Genomic DNA, 18204 nt, shown 5'->3' with positions numbered 1-18204 from the left:
GCGCTTTTTTCTTTGATATCATCAATCCATATCTTGTTGCATACTAGTATATGAATCTGAAAAATACCATAAATAATGATGTCTGTTTTCTATCAACAAGACCAAACAAAATCTAATATATCGGTATCGGCCCAATATTTATTTGCCGCGTTCCCCGACTGTCACATGGCGAAACAGCTACTACGTACATACTGTCCACACAAAAAATCCCACAGAAAAAAACAACTTAGAAATATTGAGCTCCACTGTGCGTATAATGTCCCCCGTCAGAAGTCGTTAATATTGTTTTGTTACCGGTGACAGTACCTTGTGTATGGTCAACAGGGGGGCGATTAGGAGACTGAAACCCTGGGTGTCGAACTGTCCCGTGAGGGGGGTAGGGTCTTTTTGTCCAGGCCATGTCCTCTGGGTTTGTCAAAGCGGCTGAAATTTGCCCAGGGATTAGGGGACGTTGTTTGGAGACACGTTTTGGAGATGAGATCAAACCCTCCCCGTGGATTGAAATTATAAACAAATAAGCTTGGAGAAACTCAATATCGTTCACGCAGTGAAAAGATGTAATAGGGTGCTTCGTAAAGCTGTTTTTGGTACCATACCTTTGCCAGAAGTCTATGTTTTGGTAGCGTCTGTGTGTGTGTGTGTGTGTGTGTGTGTGTGTGTGTGTGTGTGTGTATGGTGTCATAATATGGGTGTGTGTAAGTGTGTATGTGGTTTAGCACGATAACTCAAGAAGTTATAAATGGATTGTCATGAAACTTGGTAGGTGGGTAGGTCTTGATGTCTTGTTGAGACCTCATAATCATCAGATTTTGGGCTCCTAGCGGCTTGTTTCTGAATTAAAAAAAGTGTTTTTGCCAGGCAGTTACTTTTTGCCGCCTAGCGAAAAGAAGTACCGGTACAAAAATGAAAGTCTGATGAGATCGCGTCAAAATAAGCCTAAATATTTATTTGGTTGGAGAGTAGCATCCTAACCCACTTTATGAAGGCCTGGTGGAGGCTAGACCGTCGCGGCCAGCCGCAGGCCAGTTACCGCACATTGTTCCCATGGGCCCGCTTCTCCGGTATCGAGCGTTCACCCCGCTAGCCACACGGACATAAAACAGAGTCCCGGGATCTGTAATAATCACTCCACACAGAATCCAATATCTGCGCCGACCCATCAGCTCGTGCCGTGCCGTGCCGTGCGGAGGGACCAGGTGCGCCGCGGGAGAGCGCGATAGCCCCGCCGGCGTGCGGATCGATGCGCCACCGCCGGGACCTGACCGCCGCGACCCCGCTCAATTATCCCCGTAATTACGCCTCAAATGCAACTTGATGACGACGTGATTGTCAAACGATTATGACTCTGCTCGACCGGCCTCATTCTAACCCGGGGAGCGCGACGCTTGACGCGTTTATTGGGCCGTTCTGTCATGGCCGGCCGCGGCGTGGGAACGAGCCGGGCGGGAACGTACGGGAAAGAAACAAACCTGGGAACGACTTTCAGACGACATTTTCCTCAGCTCTGCTAACCTGAGCCGTGGGTGTGTCTGAATACTACACTCCTGGTCGATAATTAATGATTTATGGCGTAATTATAGACAATGAGTCACAATAGACTGGTATTCTATCATTGCCCGCCTTCCACCCCTTTTCCCGGCTGTTTAAAAGACGTCCAGTGAGTTCATTGATTTTTTTAAATGTCCAATTTGTGCACTGAGAAGATTAGAATTTTGTGTAGAATTTTGTGAAGGCACGTAGACTGGACACTCATAACTAACGTTTTTAAACCCGTTTCCGTTGTACCTTTATGTAAATCGTTTCTGATCAACCTACGGTGTACCTAAGGTATTATCGATATGAAATACAGTCTTTCCACAGTTGGGAAATTTTGACTCAATACACGGATTTAAAAAAAACAACGTTTCGTTGTACCTGTATGCAAATTGTTACTAACCAACCCACGGTGTTGTTATGTTGTCAGAAGCCCAGGTATTAACAAAATGAAAAACAGTCTTCCCACACATCGGAAATTCGGCTTTAATACACGGATTCCAAAAACCGACAAGGGATAAACGGGCCCGTAAGGCTGTGTTTAATCTCCGCGTCGTTAAACACATGATGTACGGCCGCCATGTTGAGTAGTAGTTTGCGAGCTATTGTCCCGACAATCTCTGCGCCACAGGAGGACCCGAGAGAATAATTTGCAGCACTTTGTACAGACCCGTAATAAGATACACTTAATAGATGACTGCCCGGGGCTTTGTCCCCCTTTTCCTTGTATATTTTCATATCAAAGGAAAAAAAATTCCTTCGAACCTCAAAATAAACCTATGTTTCGTGATGTAACGTATTTCGTCTGGTTAATTTTTGGGAGTGAATTTTTTTTGACCTGGCTTTGCGCAGAATGTTTTTGATATGTGCTTTAGGATTAGCTTTGCATAGATTATTTCACATGCTTCAGCGGCCGTCTTTTCAATTGAAACATCGCCAAATCCTGTCAGATTATTCCAAAGCTGATGATCTTATCAACCTAGCTGAGTAGCGACAGCACGGTTTTGTGTCGTGGGATAATCATGCGAAGACGTGCTACAACATTCACGTAGAGAAATGTGTTCAAATACTAACGTTAACGTTTGAAATCACCCAAGAAGATGGACTTGAAATTGTCTGTACGCGATTATATGGAATAGATGTGTCATTCAGTTTTCTTGAAACAACTTCAATAGCCCAATAACACTGGTTATGGAGTTTAATATTATGCAGTGTTTTACAGCAATAGTGTTTGTAGTCTCCCTCCACCATGCTTTCGAAATTTAATTTTTCATATTGATGTTTCAAAGAAAACAGAGAGCAAAACATTCACCAATAAACGATGAAGCGTTCAATAATCTTAACAGTAACAGAAATGCAAATATGGTAATAGTTTAATATAATAATGATAAATATTGAGGAATCCGCAGAATTGTACTTATGTTGATAACAAGATGTAACCTTTGCGGAAATATTACATTACCAAGTTAGATGTCACTTACACGTTTGATACGATTTTCCGATTCAGATATACACGGGGAATCTTGCATCGTTTCAAAAACACGGTATTTTCTTCAGCCCACACCGCGTGGTGTACTAGTACCTGATATCTTGTCGGTGCTTGTTCCGCGATGTCGTGTGAACATGGTTCAGCACCAAGGACAGTGCCATAGGGAGTCCCATATATATACAGTCAGATTCGTACCCTCTTACAGTGAGTTACACCACGGCGTTCTCATCACTGGACGGGGTTTGAGCAATACCATAGAAAGTTGTGCTCTCCAAGCAGAGGTTTAGACCTAGGCTTATATTTTTCACGTGTTTTGGGGCGTATTTATTGGGCTATCTTTTTGTACTGGTATCTTCTGGGTACCGTATTATTGGAAATTGTCCTGGCAATGATACTGTTTACGTTTTGCCAATTTGAGTCTGTCTATGCCAATTTGATGCTGTCTTGTAGCCACAAAAAGATCTACTTGGAGATGAGAAATTCGGTCGGTGCCGGAGGACTGGTTATGTCAGGCTATTGATGAGACGGGTACTTAACGCTGAGGTCACATTTCCAAACCGGGGCCCGGCCGGGCTGTTTGGATAAACGAAAAATGAAGAATTCCTACAAAGATGTTGCTCATTATGAGTTTTTAAAACTTTTTTTTTGTGTTAAATTGTCTTTAAGTACCATGCTGTTCGTTCCTAATAGCTCAACTGCCCGGCCGGGCCCCGGTTTGGAAATGTGACCTCAGCATTAGACACGGTTTTTGTGTGGACTATGCGCGGTACAGTACCACTCAACATGGCGGCTGTAAGTGGTGAAGTCGACATAGAAATTACAAGAAGTCTTGCGAACCATGGACAACAATGTTGTACTGTCTAACATGGCAAATTTTCTGGTTCACATCCCTGGTCACTTTCTACCAGCGCTCTTAAAAAGGAATTGTAATCATGGAATAGAATACTTAAATCGCTTCCTCTCTCTCTCTCTTTCTCTCTCTCTCTCTGACTCTCTCTCTCGCTCTCGTCGCTTTGTTTTATGCAGATCTTAGAAAATGTAAACATCGCGTCTTAAAGTTAAACGTAAAAACACCGAGAATAGTTGCAGTTTATTAGTTTGATTCTGAAGTAAGATGAAAATCAAGCCAAGTTTTTACGCGATAGAACGCAGAGCTACCGATAGATGTTACTGTGTTTCTCCTTGCCCTTACAAAACTTGTCCTTCAGCCATGAATACGCCGCCTGCATTTACTTAAAACTCCGCGGCGTTTAGTTTTGTAAAGCAGGCCCATTTTCCCTTCTTTAGAGCGCCTTTCTCCTGCTCGGTTGCTAGGATGGGAACAATTTCAAATCTGACCTGCGCGACCCGATCCTTTGAAGCCAAATTTCGGGTGATTACTGGGTGTATAAACTCTTTGACGACTCTTTTGTGGGAGCCGATTTCCATAGCTGGACCTCCCCGAGTGAAATTGTGTCCAGGCCTGTTATTAGGTTGGGTTTGTACAGGTTTGGTAATAATAAAGCGCTCGGTGCAGGTGCTTAGTGACTCCGGGTAATTTTTCATTCCATATTCGGCCCGTGAAACGCTCAGACTGTGCTTTACGTGTGTGAATACAAGCTGTGTTGTTTTCCTGCGTTTTAAAAATACAGGTACGTTGGAATGAATCCATAACGTTTTAATTGGATTTTATGGAAAGAGAAAAAAGGACTCGTCGGATTCTTTTGTTGTTATTATTTGGTAAACTGGCGTGATAGCTGAGGATTATCCATCAATAGCTAGATTTGCGGATGTTTTGTGTTGTGATGTGGTTGTGCGGTAGTGTTACTATGCATAGACCAGTGTTGTATACTTCTGCATGTAACTCACAAAAACGCTATACTTTCCTAATATTTTGCGTATTTGGGGGAAAATCCTCGTTTTATCAATGTATATAGATTTGCTTCCTTTTTGGGGTGGGGTGGAGGATGTGTTTTGGTGGAAAAACATGATAACATACTAGTAACTGTTTTCTATTGCATGCTTTCTACCAAACACCGTATGTTTAGACTTTGACTTACAGGCGACTAGTGGGCAATTTGGGGCATGATATTTTGCCTGTTGTACCGCCTTGAAAACTTTCATCAGTGCAGGTGTATGAATAGAATATCAATCTGTAAACATTCACAAACAAACTCACGTGCAAATGTTAACGGTTACCCGCAGATTTAAGAAATTAAATGAAATTCTGAAAATAATGATGGAAGTTTAAGGATTACAGGCAAACTATTTGAAATCTTTCTCATGGAATAGAAAAAGAACTAAACTCAGACATAATTCAAAATCTTTATAATCTATTGAACGTAAGGCATCTAAACCATTTCTCATAAGATAGGAAGATTTAATTTTCTCTAGTGCCTTGTAGGGATTGTGTATACATTGTACATATTTATTACTTGCCGTTCTTTGTTTGTGTTGTAGTCTATTATTTTACCCAGACGATTGAGCACGTCGGTTTTGTTAAGAGAAGTGGACCATATTGTACCTTTATTCCCCCGTCTGTTTTCAAAGTCAGATGTTGACCTGGGGGTCATGGATGAAAGGCCCAGCTGTAACCTCTGCCGCGTGCCGAAACCACGCCCCCTTCCCTCCCCTCAAATTACTGCAGCCCCGGATACAACCTTTACCGAACAGTCGTGTAGTGAATTTTGGGTAGCCTCTACCAGGCTTGGGGAGGCGGCTGGAAAGAGTAGAAATCGGCCAAATAGAGAGATAAGCATGCCAAGGGAGTTTGTCCGTTGGGGTGCGGCGAACTGTTCTCTCAACGGACAAACTCCCTTGGCATGCTTATCCCTCTATTTGGCCGATTTCTACTCTTCCCAGCCGCCTCCCCAAGCCTGGTATAGGCTAAATTTTGGGCGTTTTTGTGAGTACTTTGATAGGTCCCTGTCGCGTGTACGCTGTCGTATGTATGGCAGGGCTACGACTGAAAATCGGGGGCATTGCGGCTTTGTGTCGTACAACTGATGATATTCTTGTGGCATTCGCGAAAGTCTTGGAAAAAGATCTCATGTTCTTACGACCGCGGGTGTAGTTTGCAAACTTGTTGACATCAAACTGTACTCCTTCAATCGGTTGCCAAATGTCTTTTGCTATTGGACTGCGTGTTTCGGAATGAACGTCTGTCTAAAACAGTAATCTCCAAGTCAGATGTAAGGTTCCGTGTTAGACTCAGAAATTAAGCGTGTTTTATGACATGTAGAAGTGCATCTTTTTAACATTCACATTCTTTTAGCTATGGAAAGGCCACAAAAATACGAGTAAAACACTGCTTGGAGACCTAACTTACTAAACAGGCCCAAGTGTCCTGTCAGAAGACATCTAGTTAGGCAAAATAAATGTCCCTGTGTCATGCCTGGCTGACTCTACACACAGAGATGACAACAAGTACAGTAGCAATGCATCCTGGGACAAAAGAAGGGGATGTGCTCCGCATTTAAAGATGGCGCCGCGGAGAGAAAATCAGACAGACTTCTTGTCTGTCAAAAATATATGAGCGTCCGCAAAGTCTGACTCCAGGGCACTGCCCCGCATTTTCATGGGAATCCTTTCTTTTCCCGGTTCAAAGGCCTGAAAAGGGGTCCTTTCTTCCTTTAGAACGTCCTTTCGCCTAGAGGGTTGAATAGAGCCCTTTCAAGAGACTTTCTTGTTGACGCGCGGATACAATTCAATACTGATTTCTGGCTCTTCGCACGAAAAGGCTTGGGGTACTCACTATTCAGCGCACCCACCAACGCAGAGCCTCTTTAGCAAGCCCGTATTTTGCCTGCTACGATGCACAATAATAAATGATTCTCGCTCGATGCCTCTCTCTTTTGTCCCTGCATCAAGCCGTTCCTTTTGAAGAGGTTTTCAGACGAAACAAAAGGTACAAACTGTTGTATGTCCGAACGCGAAGCCATTAAGTAAATGGAAATCAATCCCTCTCCTTGACGGGCCTATAGAGTAAGGCCAGTCTGGCTTTGTGTGCTGGAAATCTGTAGGGAAATTCATTGTATTAAAGGACCTGCACCACACACTAGCTCTGATGAATAGTGCCTAAGCTTTTTGTCGCTACCTTTACAATTTGAGACAAAAACGGGTTATTGAAAAAGAATGCCCAGTTTTTGTTGGAAGAGCGCACACAAAAGCTCATGTCGCATTGTGCCAAGAGCCATCTGCCTCCCCAACAATACGGCCAAATTATCCTCTCTGTCTTTACTTCACAAAGCAGCCCTATTTTATTATTGCTCGTACGGTGCATACGATTGAAATTACTAGGGGGTTTTTGTTCGGCATCATAGTTATTACTCTGTAGTTGTGGAGACGGGCTGTCTCCGCTCTTTGTGTACTAGTCCTTTTTGGAGGAAGCTTGAGAAGAAATAGGCGTAAAAGGCAACCTTTCAACCAGAGTGGGGGAACGCTTTCAAGATGCTGCGGGCCGTACACAAAACCTTGTCGGCGCCGAGCGGGCTGAGTTTGCCAGGCGGGAGGCAGGGCGGTGTGCGCGGGGGAGGGTCCGTTCGGCAGGCCGGTAGCTCCAGGTGAACGTAAGTACGCCGTTCCTACTGCAGGTAGCGCTGATTTACCTTAAGACGTACGCGGTACGCCTGCTCATGCGTCCTGAAGGTTTGAGGTACGTGAGTGCGCTGTGCAGGGGGCGCAGGGCAGCGGCCTGCGTGCCAACAAGACTCTATCTTCGCGGTAATTACCGATCATGATGTTGACTGGTATATAGACCCGGCCGGTGGGCGTTGTTTATGCATGTTGCAGTGCTGTAGGAGTGTGGGAGATAGCGGGAACTGTAGATACGTGTGCGGGAACGAACAGGGCGCTAAGCCGTAACAGTTTTAAGACAGACCCTGTTAAACTAAGAAAGATTGTTGGCGACCCTACCGATAATAACATATGCGGATGTTTTTGCAAAGAATTATTAATACAACGTATACGCCGTTTCCTCTGTGGTACTAGTTGTATTCCGGACATGAGCTACGAATTCCCAGTTTTCCCATCAAAGCTCCCGGGACCGCCACAGAGGCACACAGACAGCGAGGCCGTTTTTGTTTTCCATGAAAAGGTCCTCGACCGAAAAACAAGATTGTCTGCCGAATGAAAGGACATTAATGGCGGATGTGTTGCTATGGAGTGACGTCAAACTTTGGGAAAAGATAAATATAGGGAGCAGCATGGCATGACGGGAAGGCGATTTTTGATCGAGCGGTTAGGCAGATGGTTTTTGCAACGCTGTTCCTGTCAGTGTTGAAGTTTGACTCCGCCTAACTACTTATGTTTAATTCTATCTATAACGACACAACGTGATAGCTCTGTTGTGTAGGCATTATTGACAAGAACAGTTAACCCATCCTTGGAAGGTGGTTTTGTCTACGATCCCGAGGTTTTGGCTTCGGCGTATTTTTTTGACGTTTTTTATAGGGCTCTCTTTTTTGCAAGGGGAGTTGGATACTGACTAGTCAATTTGATACTGTATAGCAGCCACAAAAAATACCTGCTTGGAGATGAATTTTTGTCAGTAACAGCTTTGACCAATGAAAATGTTTCCGGCTGGTGTCTCAAGCAGCTGTCACTCACTGATGACGTCACGTTATGTCAGCTGATGTCTAAGGGTATTTAAGGTCGAGATCGTTTTTTTCTAACTAACTGGCTTCTCTCATAGACCTTATTATCTTGTCGTAATAAACGTTTGGAAATAGTGGAAAGAACTTGTAAAATCCATGCTAAAATGTTTAGATATTTGCACTCAGAACGTGTGCTTCTCGATTCGGTAAACAATTCGTCCTTGAGCGACATCCCAAGGTCATGATGAACATATGTGCGTTTGCTACCTACATGTTCTGGGTCAACAAGTGTCAAAGGTCATGACAGGACGTCCATCAAACCGCACGTGTGCAGAGAACCATTTACTGCAGTTTGTAAGAAGTTCAGTAGGCGGCGCGCATGTACTGCACTGCTGTAACAGACTGCCCTACCGAACTTAGTTATAAGTGCTAAGCTACCTACCAGTTGCGCTATAATTTCGTTCTTTATATTCAGCCCCTTTTCTTTGATAGAATTGGTTGTTAAAGGTTTCCTCTATAGTACGTAATGCCAGCTTTATCAACCATTTGTTATGATTTTTACATTGGTGATGTTTTTGTCTGAAGTTAAGTTGTTCCGCATTTTGCCATTACCTTGGTGATTGTTGCAGGAGTGTACAGTCAATATTTCAGTTATATTGATCAACCGTAATACAGATTCAACACTTTCATTCGCCATGAGTCTTTCTCCAAAATTTTCATTGACATAAAATCCACAGCGCTTGGCATTTGTAAATTGTTAATTCAACTTACTTTGTGTAAGGAAAATTACCTTTTTTTATCGTCCTAATGTTACATAATGTAGCTAATATCCAATATGCATTTCATTGTGTACTAGTATATTATCATTGTATTGTTTAGGACAAATGTATCTTTTGTTACGTACTAACCCCCCGGTACGGAAGTATTGTTTTGGGTGGCGATGCTGTGGGTTTGTGTGTATGTGCGGACAGAGTAGGTTGACAGCACATGGGTGGGGGAAATTGACAGGCAGAATGACTGGAGGTCAAAAAGTCAGACACGGACAATGGGGGTTAATTCGAAGGACATGAAAACTTATACTACCCAGAAGTCTAAAATGTCTGATTCTGGAATCTCTGAGTTTTTCTTTTCTTTGAGTTTCCATAATACGGGTACCGGTACAGAGATCACACTTTTAGGCATTTTGATCCATGCTTCCATAATCCGCTAGGGTTAGGTATGAGTTAGGCAAATTTGAACACAACTGTGTAGTGACCAGTCTCTAACATTTCCCTAACTGCATTCTGTCAATGTACCAGTCTCGTCATACCTTTACGGCTGCTACAAGCACACACATATATCTATCGTTTCGTTTGCTTGTGTGCTGTTTATGCATAGTATTTGCCTTAGAACTTCATACTGGAACTTCAGACAAGACATAGTGAAAATATCGTTATGTTGTAGAATTCCTAGGTTTCTTTCGAGTAGTTAGGTTACTGCGAGCATTCGCACACAATAGTACCATACAGAGACTCCTAGTTTTCCTTCGCAGGTTTTAGCAGTGTACTGGGTACCGAAAATGTTTCTTGTTTATGCATGTGATATTACTCCAAATATAGATCTCTTGTTACCTTGTTGTGAGTATATCTTCTATACATTGTCCCTTTTATAGAACCGGCGCAGTATTTTGCATACACATGAGGACAAGGTTTTTCTTGTTTCTATCTCAAATTCTGTAAATAAAAAGACATTCGACTCTTCAAGGAGGTTATATAACCTCCTTGGTCTCTTCAAAAATCTCTCAAGTTGTTGCATGATTGCATGTTTAAATGTAGACTACATTTCTTATGTAAAACAAAACGGTTTACAAAGTTGTTATGTAATAATTGAACGGTGTGTATATGATGAGATATTCTAATGTTAGAAAAATGGAAGAATAGTTCAGTTTTGATGTAAACATATACCATTGAATCAGTAGAATATAAATATTTCCGAAAATAGTTTCATCAGGTTGGTAGAACATATGATATAGGGAAATATAAATAGCAATTTTGGGCCTGCATATAAGCATCACAGGTTGACATTGTTTTCGTTGTTTTGTTTGTGCCTTGTTTGTTTATCGTAAACGTCATTTTGCTTCGAATCGTCTGGATTTCTCTAATAAAAATTAGACTTTAAAAAATTGTGCTTGTAAAAAAAATCAGTTGCTTCGACAAACTAAGATATGACATTGTGTTATGTGTACGTACCTAGCTAGTAGTGTATTTTCCGTACCGTTAGAGAGCTTACTGTATAACCATTAGGAGTAAAGACGGGCCGTCCTATTTGAAAATGTCACGATCTCGGCAGGCCGTGCCGCCGTTTTACCGGTAATGGTCCCCTCCGCCGCCGGCACCACCGTGCCCCTACCTTCCCTCATTGGCCTCGTTTTTAAAAACCACCGGCAGAATCGTCAAATTGATTGCGAGTAAATATCCCCCGTCTCTCAGAAATTGCTTCCAAATAGCCTGCAGCCCATGCGGGTCTATATATTTCCCCCCTGACAGCTCTAATCTATTGGCGATACATTCGTTACTCCCAGGAATATTACAGACCAGATGAGCACTTTTGCTGGATAGTCGATTTGCCGGGATCGCTCGATGAGATAGATTTGTGAGGCGGCAGCGATGGAAATATTCCCCTCCATACATTTATATTCACCCCAAGGTCGCAAATATAAACGAACACTTTTTTTATACACATCATATTCTACCCTATTCCACCGAGAATACCGTCAATAAAAATCCACGCAGCTCGCGTTGCAAATAAGTATTAATGGTTTCTGTATTTACCGTCGTTCTGTTAGAATTAATGAGTTTTAAACACACCTATACTTGCACAGCAAGCGAAGGGAACATATCGGTAAACAAAGGATGGGCAGGAGGTTTAATGGTGACTTTGACATTGGGGATTGTGTCAGTGTGTGTGTGTACACGAGCACACACAATTGAACAAAATTTAATGAGACCGACGCTTTCGTATTAGCTAGGCGAACCAGAGATTTTGTTGGGTTGGAGCCACAAATGCACCGAACGAAATATGTCTACCTCTCCGCTCCCCGTCTAGAAATTTCACGGGAAAATGTAGAATATTTAGGGCACAAGTTGGTAGAATTATTTGTTGCATATTTTTAAGGACTAGAATAACACCGCCAGACAGCATTTTGTCTGATTTTTGCAAGTAATGCAATATTTAGATTTCTCCAAGTTAAGTGAATTTCAGCTATCTTGTAATATACAATGCACATATTTGTTCAAATACTATATCACTGTATCGGTAAGTATGGACTAGGAGACAGGAAATAGCTACAGCCACAAATACACGAATGGTACTGAACGAAGCAGTGCTAATGTTTCTAGTGTTTATTCACGAAAATTTGAAAACTAAATCCTGACAATTTAATATTTACCGAGAGGTCCAAACAAGATGTTCAAGCACTCTCTCGCTAGATTGTTAACAAATATGCGCTTTGTCAAAACATCATTTATGTCTTTAGCGGCTGTATATGACATGATATTTACATTCATAAAACATAAGAGCGTTCTAACACGTTGTTTAGTCTAGTCTACTATTGAAGGAAGGTAAGTGAAAGATAATGAATAGAATTAAAGGCCGTTCTAAAACGCAGCTTCTGAAGCACCAAACATGCATTTTGATCGAAAAACGTTGGTAATTGTTCGAAAAGTAAAACATATTCCCTTGGGAGATACAATATACGGAAGTCTGCATATCAAGTCCAAAACAACAGTTAGAATTCACTCAAGAAGAGATACGGCTAGATGCTAGTTACTGGACTCAATTTCAAGTCCATTTTTGTATTTCGTTGGTTTGTATTTTGTATTTCGTTTTAGACTCTGTATCTAGAGGAATGGTAAACAGAGAAATCTTTATTTGCTGAGAAGGAAGGTATCTGGGTCGTTTTCTGAATCAGTCTGTGTGGCTTTTCTTTTGTGTTTCTCAGATTCGTCACACTTTCTCTTTCTTAAAATAGGGCGAGCACAATAAGGTCTATTGTAAGGCGGCAAACCCCGAAGCGCCGAGGACTGTACTTCTGTAGTGTCTTGTATTTTCTTAATATTCCTGGCCGTACAATTTCTGTTTATCATAACGCGAATGTTTCTTACAATTCTGCAATGTTTTAAACAGGTTCCTATGTACTGGATGCGGATTCATCGTTCGTTTTTGTTGTTTTTTTCTCTCTCTCTGTCGATTTTGTTATTTTAGCGAGGCTTCTGCCGTAGATTTTCCCAGGGTCCGTGTGTTGCAGGTAAAGCCGGGTTCATTAGCCAGGTTGAGCCGCGTGTTTGTTTCTGTTGTAAGACGGACGGTCGGCACACCTGTATTGTCGGCGAGCCGGCCGAGAAATCCGATCTCCTCACCACACCTGGAAGAGCTGACCCACGGTCACCCAAAGTTTGCAGTACGGCTGGCATGACAGCTCAACTCCTAAAGCCCATCCCACTCCAGTTCCGCGCACGAGTAGTTGAAAACCAACCCCACATGTAGCTACATTGGGCCGTATCACTGAAGCTGCTTTGCCGGGAGGCACATATACACACACGCACACACACCGACGATCTGCCTTCCTCTTTCTGTAGTCTCCCTCTCGCGTATCTCTGCAAACAGAGAACTCCCCGCCTGTAGAAATTATAGGGAACTAGGAGAAAACCAAGGGTTTGATTTCCGTGGAACGTTTTTTATTGATGGCGTCGCTACGGGGAAGGGTTTTTGATGCAGACTAAGTGGAGAGAGGGGTGGGGAATGTGAGCTTTACGTGGATACGTCAGCGGCGCGCGCGATGATTTAATGGCATTTTTATCGTCGGTTTTTACGGCGTGAAAGGGTGAGCGTAGCGCGCACAGCGGTTCCTCGGTGCAGGGTGGCGCGTCAGCCCGTCTGGTTGGCCGGGACCGACCGGGGCCCCTTAATTACCACCGTGTCGGTACCTTCTCGCGCAAAATGCCAGGGGTCACCGGGGTCCCCCCGTCTCCACTCGCCTTGCCAAATGACTGGATTTGAAGGCTGAACAAAAGATGTCCCCCGCAGGCATGGTTTCTTTCTGTGGAATTTTCTGAGGGTCTTCTCCGGCGTTTATCAGTGTATAACCCGCGGGCTGTGGAGAGTCCAGGCCATTAGCGGACAGATACATGTGCCGGGGAGACCTCTCACATCCACCGGCCAACAACTGTCCGCACACACGCACAGGTGGTTGTGACACATCCACCGACAAAAATCAAGTAAAAATCTACCCTCCAAAACCCCGGGCGTGTGAAATTGAGACGAAACACCCCCCGGCTGTACGAGAATGTTTGTGCCATTTCTGGCGGGAGAGAGAATAATTGCACGCGGTAGTCGGTCATTAGAATGGTGATTTGCTCGCAGAAGCGAAATGGAATTGGGCTACATTATGGACTAAACGAATCCTGAATCACACTCCCATTTTTCACCCAAACCGCCACAGATATATTTCTCTTCGCATCGTAGTATTATTTTCCTTACTTCCTGTGCTACAGAATTCATTCCTATTACAAATTCATCTAATCCTATATTTGTACAATATATTGGTTGTCATTCCGATCTTTTGAAACGAATACATTGCCAGAATTTTTCGTCTATTTTTGTAGGATTACCTAAAAAGAAGAACACAGTAGCATTATCTAAAGCAACATTCTCGGAGTTGAATGCTTTAATGAAAAACGTTAAGTAGCCATATGAGGAGTAATTATATTTCTAAGTGCTGGAAATCTCCTCCGTTTTTTTCTGGCTGTAATTCCTCTACAAGCGGTGTGCTTATGTACACAAGCTGTCATCGGGTTCTCCCGGCACACCAGTGAATAAATACGGACTGTTTGATCGCAGCTCAGCCGGACGGGTTTTGTTTTCCAACGCGAAATCGTCTTAGTGAGGAAACTGAAATGGAGCCGTGTACAATTCCATGTCACTCTGTGTTTTAGCTATATTATGTTTAGTTCTGAAGAGTTGTAACTGTTTTGAGAAAGCGAGAGGAAAACTGGCGATCTTAACTAGCGTGTTACGCTGACTTGAGTGGAGAGAGAAGGGCACTAGAAAGTGTTGTCTTTATCTTATTTTTCTTTGAAAGGTGGACTACGGTTGGGCTGTTTTTTTAAGCAGTGGAGCACGCGGCCCTGCAATGCTTTTAAAAGTGTTTTTATTGTTGTGAGCTGTGCCGGGGCGCGGCGGGGAATTCGGGGCGTATTTTTGCAGGGAATCTCGGGCGGGTTGTGCCCGATCCATCACCGGTACCCGGGACAGGCGGACCGGCTTACCTGTAATGTTGAGTAAACATCGAGCATCTGCAGGTGCAAGGCGATCTCATCGCACACCGTACGTTCCCTCCAACCATCACCTGTTCCCGAAATACGGCCCTAGGCGCCTTTTTTACGACATGCGAGCTCGATAATGATACACACACATGTGCTACCGACTGTTTGACCCAGCCAGATTTAAAAGACACAGACGGGGGTAGGTTGTAGCAGAAAAGGTGTGCGGAAATGTGCTCAGGCATGAAAAAAGATATCTCCGCAGGTAAATTCTACCAACAAGCGGGCACAGGAAGCTGGGTATCACCCCAAATAACAAGGCGTTGATTTGCTTTGACGTATTTTAATGACACAGTTGTAATTTTGCGGAGGAGATTTTCAGGGGGAAAAAACGTGGGGCTATTACACATGTTTGCCGGAGCGTAACACGCCTGGCCGGGCCCGGGAAGAATGCGGCATACACGGCAAGCTGACCGTGGAGAAAGTTGCCAAGTAAACGAAAGTTATTTGCAGAGAAGGGTTTTAGAGAATGCCGCTGGCTTCACAGTCGGTGCTAGTGAACAGTTTGCGCGGTCGGACGGGGTGTGTGTTTTAGCGCACGGTACCGACGCTCCGGCCATGGTTGAGGGAGTTCGCAAGCCGGAGGAAGCGGCGGGACCGTATCCTGTTCCCCCGGCACCCGCTGACCAAACAGCGCGGAAAGTTGGAGTTGAAACATCTGCAGCGTAGAGAGGCATGCTACACGGACAAGGGGCTTCTCCACGCCTTTTGAAAAAAGTGGGGAGGGGGGCAGATCTAGAAACCAACAAGATTTTTACCTAACATTTTATACAAATTTTCAAGCACTTAGGAAAATAATGGACACAATTTAAGACAACTCTGTAAAGATTATTAAGAATGAAGAGGAAGATGAAAATTGTATTTTTATTTGATTACTAGTATTACATTTTAGGTACACAAAAAGAAATACGATACTTACAAACTGTGACAATAACCAAGGACGTTCTTGCAATAACGTAAGAGTATTGCAAAAGGGAAATCAACAAGATTTTTACCAAACATTTTATACAAATACAAAAGCACTTGAAATGATGGTTAGGGGATACAATATGGTTGGACTTTGTTTTCGTTACAGCTCTGCAAAGATTTAGAGTAAAGAAGAGAAGGTAAAATGATCTTTTTATTTTGATTGTTACATTGGAGGCACACAAAAAGAAACACGGTACTTAAAAACTGTGACAGTAACTTAACAACATTTCAATGATGTTTAAGAGATACAATGTAAAAGAATTGGTTTGACTTCGTTTTCGTTCTAACTCTGCAAAGATTAAGAGTAAAGAAGGTGAGAAATATCTTTTTATTTGATTACTACATTTGAAATACACAAAAGAAATACGATACTATAACCGTGACAATAACTTAAGAACATTTCAACACGAGGATGATAACAATTCATGACCTTGTCAACTCAGATAAATGAATGACCTTTATTTCATGTTAAGACGGTGTCTGTGTTTCAAAATGGTGACTTTATTGATTTCCCCTTGTAGAGTTATTCTGCGCTGAAAGAAGGTCCTGAAATGTAATTATTGCCATTATACATAGCAATTAGAGGTAGGATCATTCTAGTAATTAACTGGAACATTATTCAAACAAAAGCATGCTTTAATTCGCTAATAATGTTACACTTTGCGCTGTTTAATTACTATATCAACAAAAATATATCTAGTTTTTTGATCGCTTGAACTGGGCGCATAACGTATAAAGTTGACACTGTAATGACACTACATCAGTACAAATGAAAGGTTTTTTTTAAGTTTTATTTTTGACATTTTCTGAGATCCTTTGAACTTATTGGGTGGTACGGAGAAATATTCGGCCACCTCCCAAGAAGTACCGGGAGTCTGTCAGAAGAATGGCAGGATGAAAAAGTACCCTGTTTCGGTTTAGAGGAAAAACCACCCTGCCAACTTCCCTCATCTACATATAAAAGGCACCACAGGACGCCGCACAGAGAGAGAAAAAAATAGAAGTCATTAAAATTTTCCCACACTGTAGTGTAAGGAGAAAAAAGGGGCTCATACTACGTACTAAAAATACTGAGGCTTGCACGTAGGCAATACAGCTGACAGGTATTCAGATACAAGAAGGTAGACAACGTGTGCTCAAGACACGAGCCGTCTAGACATAGTTATAATTATCTACTAGTACCAAAACGTTTCACACGACTGTACAATCTATTTGTCACTTGCTGTCTGCGTTTTTGAGAACATATGTTTCCTTAAATATTCCAAGGAAGCTATAACGTCTTTGAATGTTCTTTTGACAATCAGATAGAAGTCACGACGTAATACTTTAATTTCTCTTCATTATTGCTACTATTCTATTTTTGGTAGATATTCCTTTTTTTATAAAGGACATTATATATAATCTTGTTACTCATGAGAAAAGGAAGGGCCTATATCATACTTTTGCCCAATACATATGAATAGAATAAAATAAATGTATATTTTCGTCGAAACTATGTTAAGCTTTATTTTAATGTTATAATATCATCTAATCAGGAACAGATACATACAGACGAAATATAAACTTTATAGTAATGCATAGATATACGTGATCACGTGATGTTCACTTAGTCGGAAGAGCTACTAGACAAAACAGGAAATTAAAGTTTTACATATTCCTCTAACGTTGGACATTCGTGGTTTTCGTACTTCAGTCTTGTCTACATCCTTTGGAAGTTGAATCAGGAAAGTTTTTTTCTAAAGTCTTTTTTTAGGACCAGGAGTTTGGTCTAATACTACTTTTATATATGCTATTCTGACTTCGATATATCGTGTTTTCGATCACAGAAAAAATGTTTGACAAGCCTAATACTTTGAAATCTTGACAGATAATCCTAAATATCTCGCACGTTTTGTGTGCTGTGTGTGAAAAGCTAGTGCGAGTAATCCTCCTTATGAAGTGAAATTGATTTAAAGTTGTTTGGATGGCTCATATTTTGCCTGTAACGCAATCCCTCCCGCGTGTTCCGTGTTGAACAGGCTTAGATCATGTAGAACTCCCACCTCCGGCGAGCTTTCCAAATTATTGGACGTTTCAATATGAACGTATTCTCGGATTTCACTTCTTTACAAACAACTTCATACACTGAAAATCGAAAGTAAATCCATAAAGTCGCGTTTTGTCGGCGGCCATTCTAAATGCGAAATTAAAGCCTTTGTTAAGGGGGAGCGCCGACTGCCTCTTCATAATGCTTAGGAAATTGAAATGGGGCTAAATCCTCAAGAATGGCCACTGGCGATTT

The 18204-nt window shown here is 42.3% G+C and overlaps 1 long non-coding RNA gene across 1 annotated transcript in view; it reads left to right on the top strand.

Moving 5' to 3' along the window:
• The first annotated feature begins 7156 nt into the window (after nt 1-7156).
• LOC109477862 overlaps nt 7157-18204 on the top strand; it is a 66398-nt gene continuing 55350 nt past the window's right edge. Inside the window, exon 1 of the long non-coding RNA XR_002140697.1 lies at nt 7157-7569. This is a non-coding gene — a long non-coding RNA (uncharacterized LOC109477862). The remainder of the gene's footprint in view (nt 7570-18204) is intronic.

This window comes from Branchiostoma belcheri, unplaced genomic scaffold, assembly GCF_001625305.1.
Source record: "Branchiostoma belcheri isolate BF01 breed outbred unplaced genomic scaffold, Haploidv18h27 scaffold41, whole genome shotgun sequence".
Classification (NCBI taxonomy): domain Eukaryota; kingdom Metazoa; phylum Chordata; class Leptocardii; order Amphioxiformes; family Branchiostomatidae; genus Branchiostoma; species Branchiostoma belcheri.
This window is presented reverse-complemented; position numbering and strand designations above follow the sequence as displayed.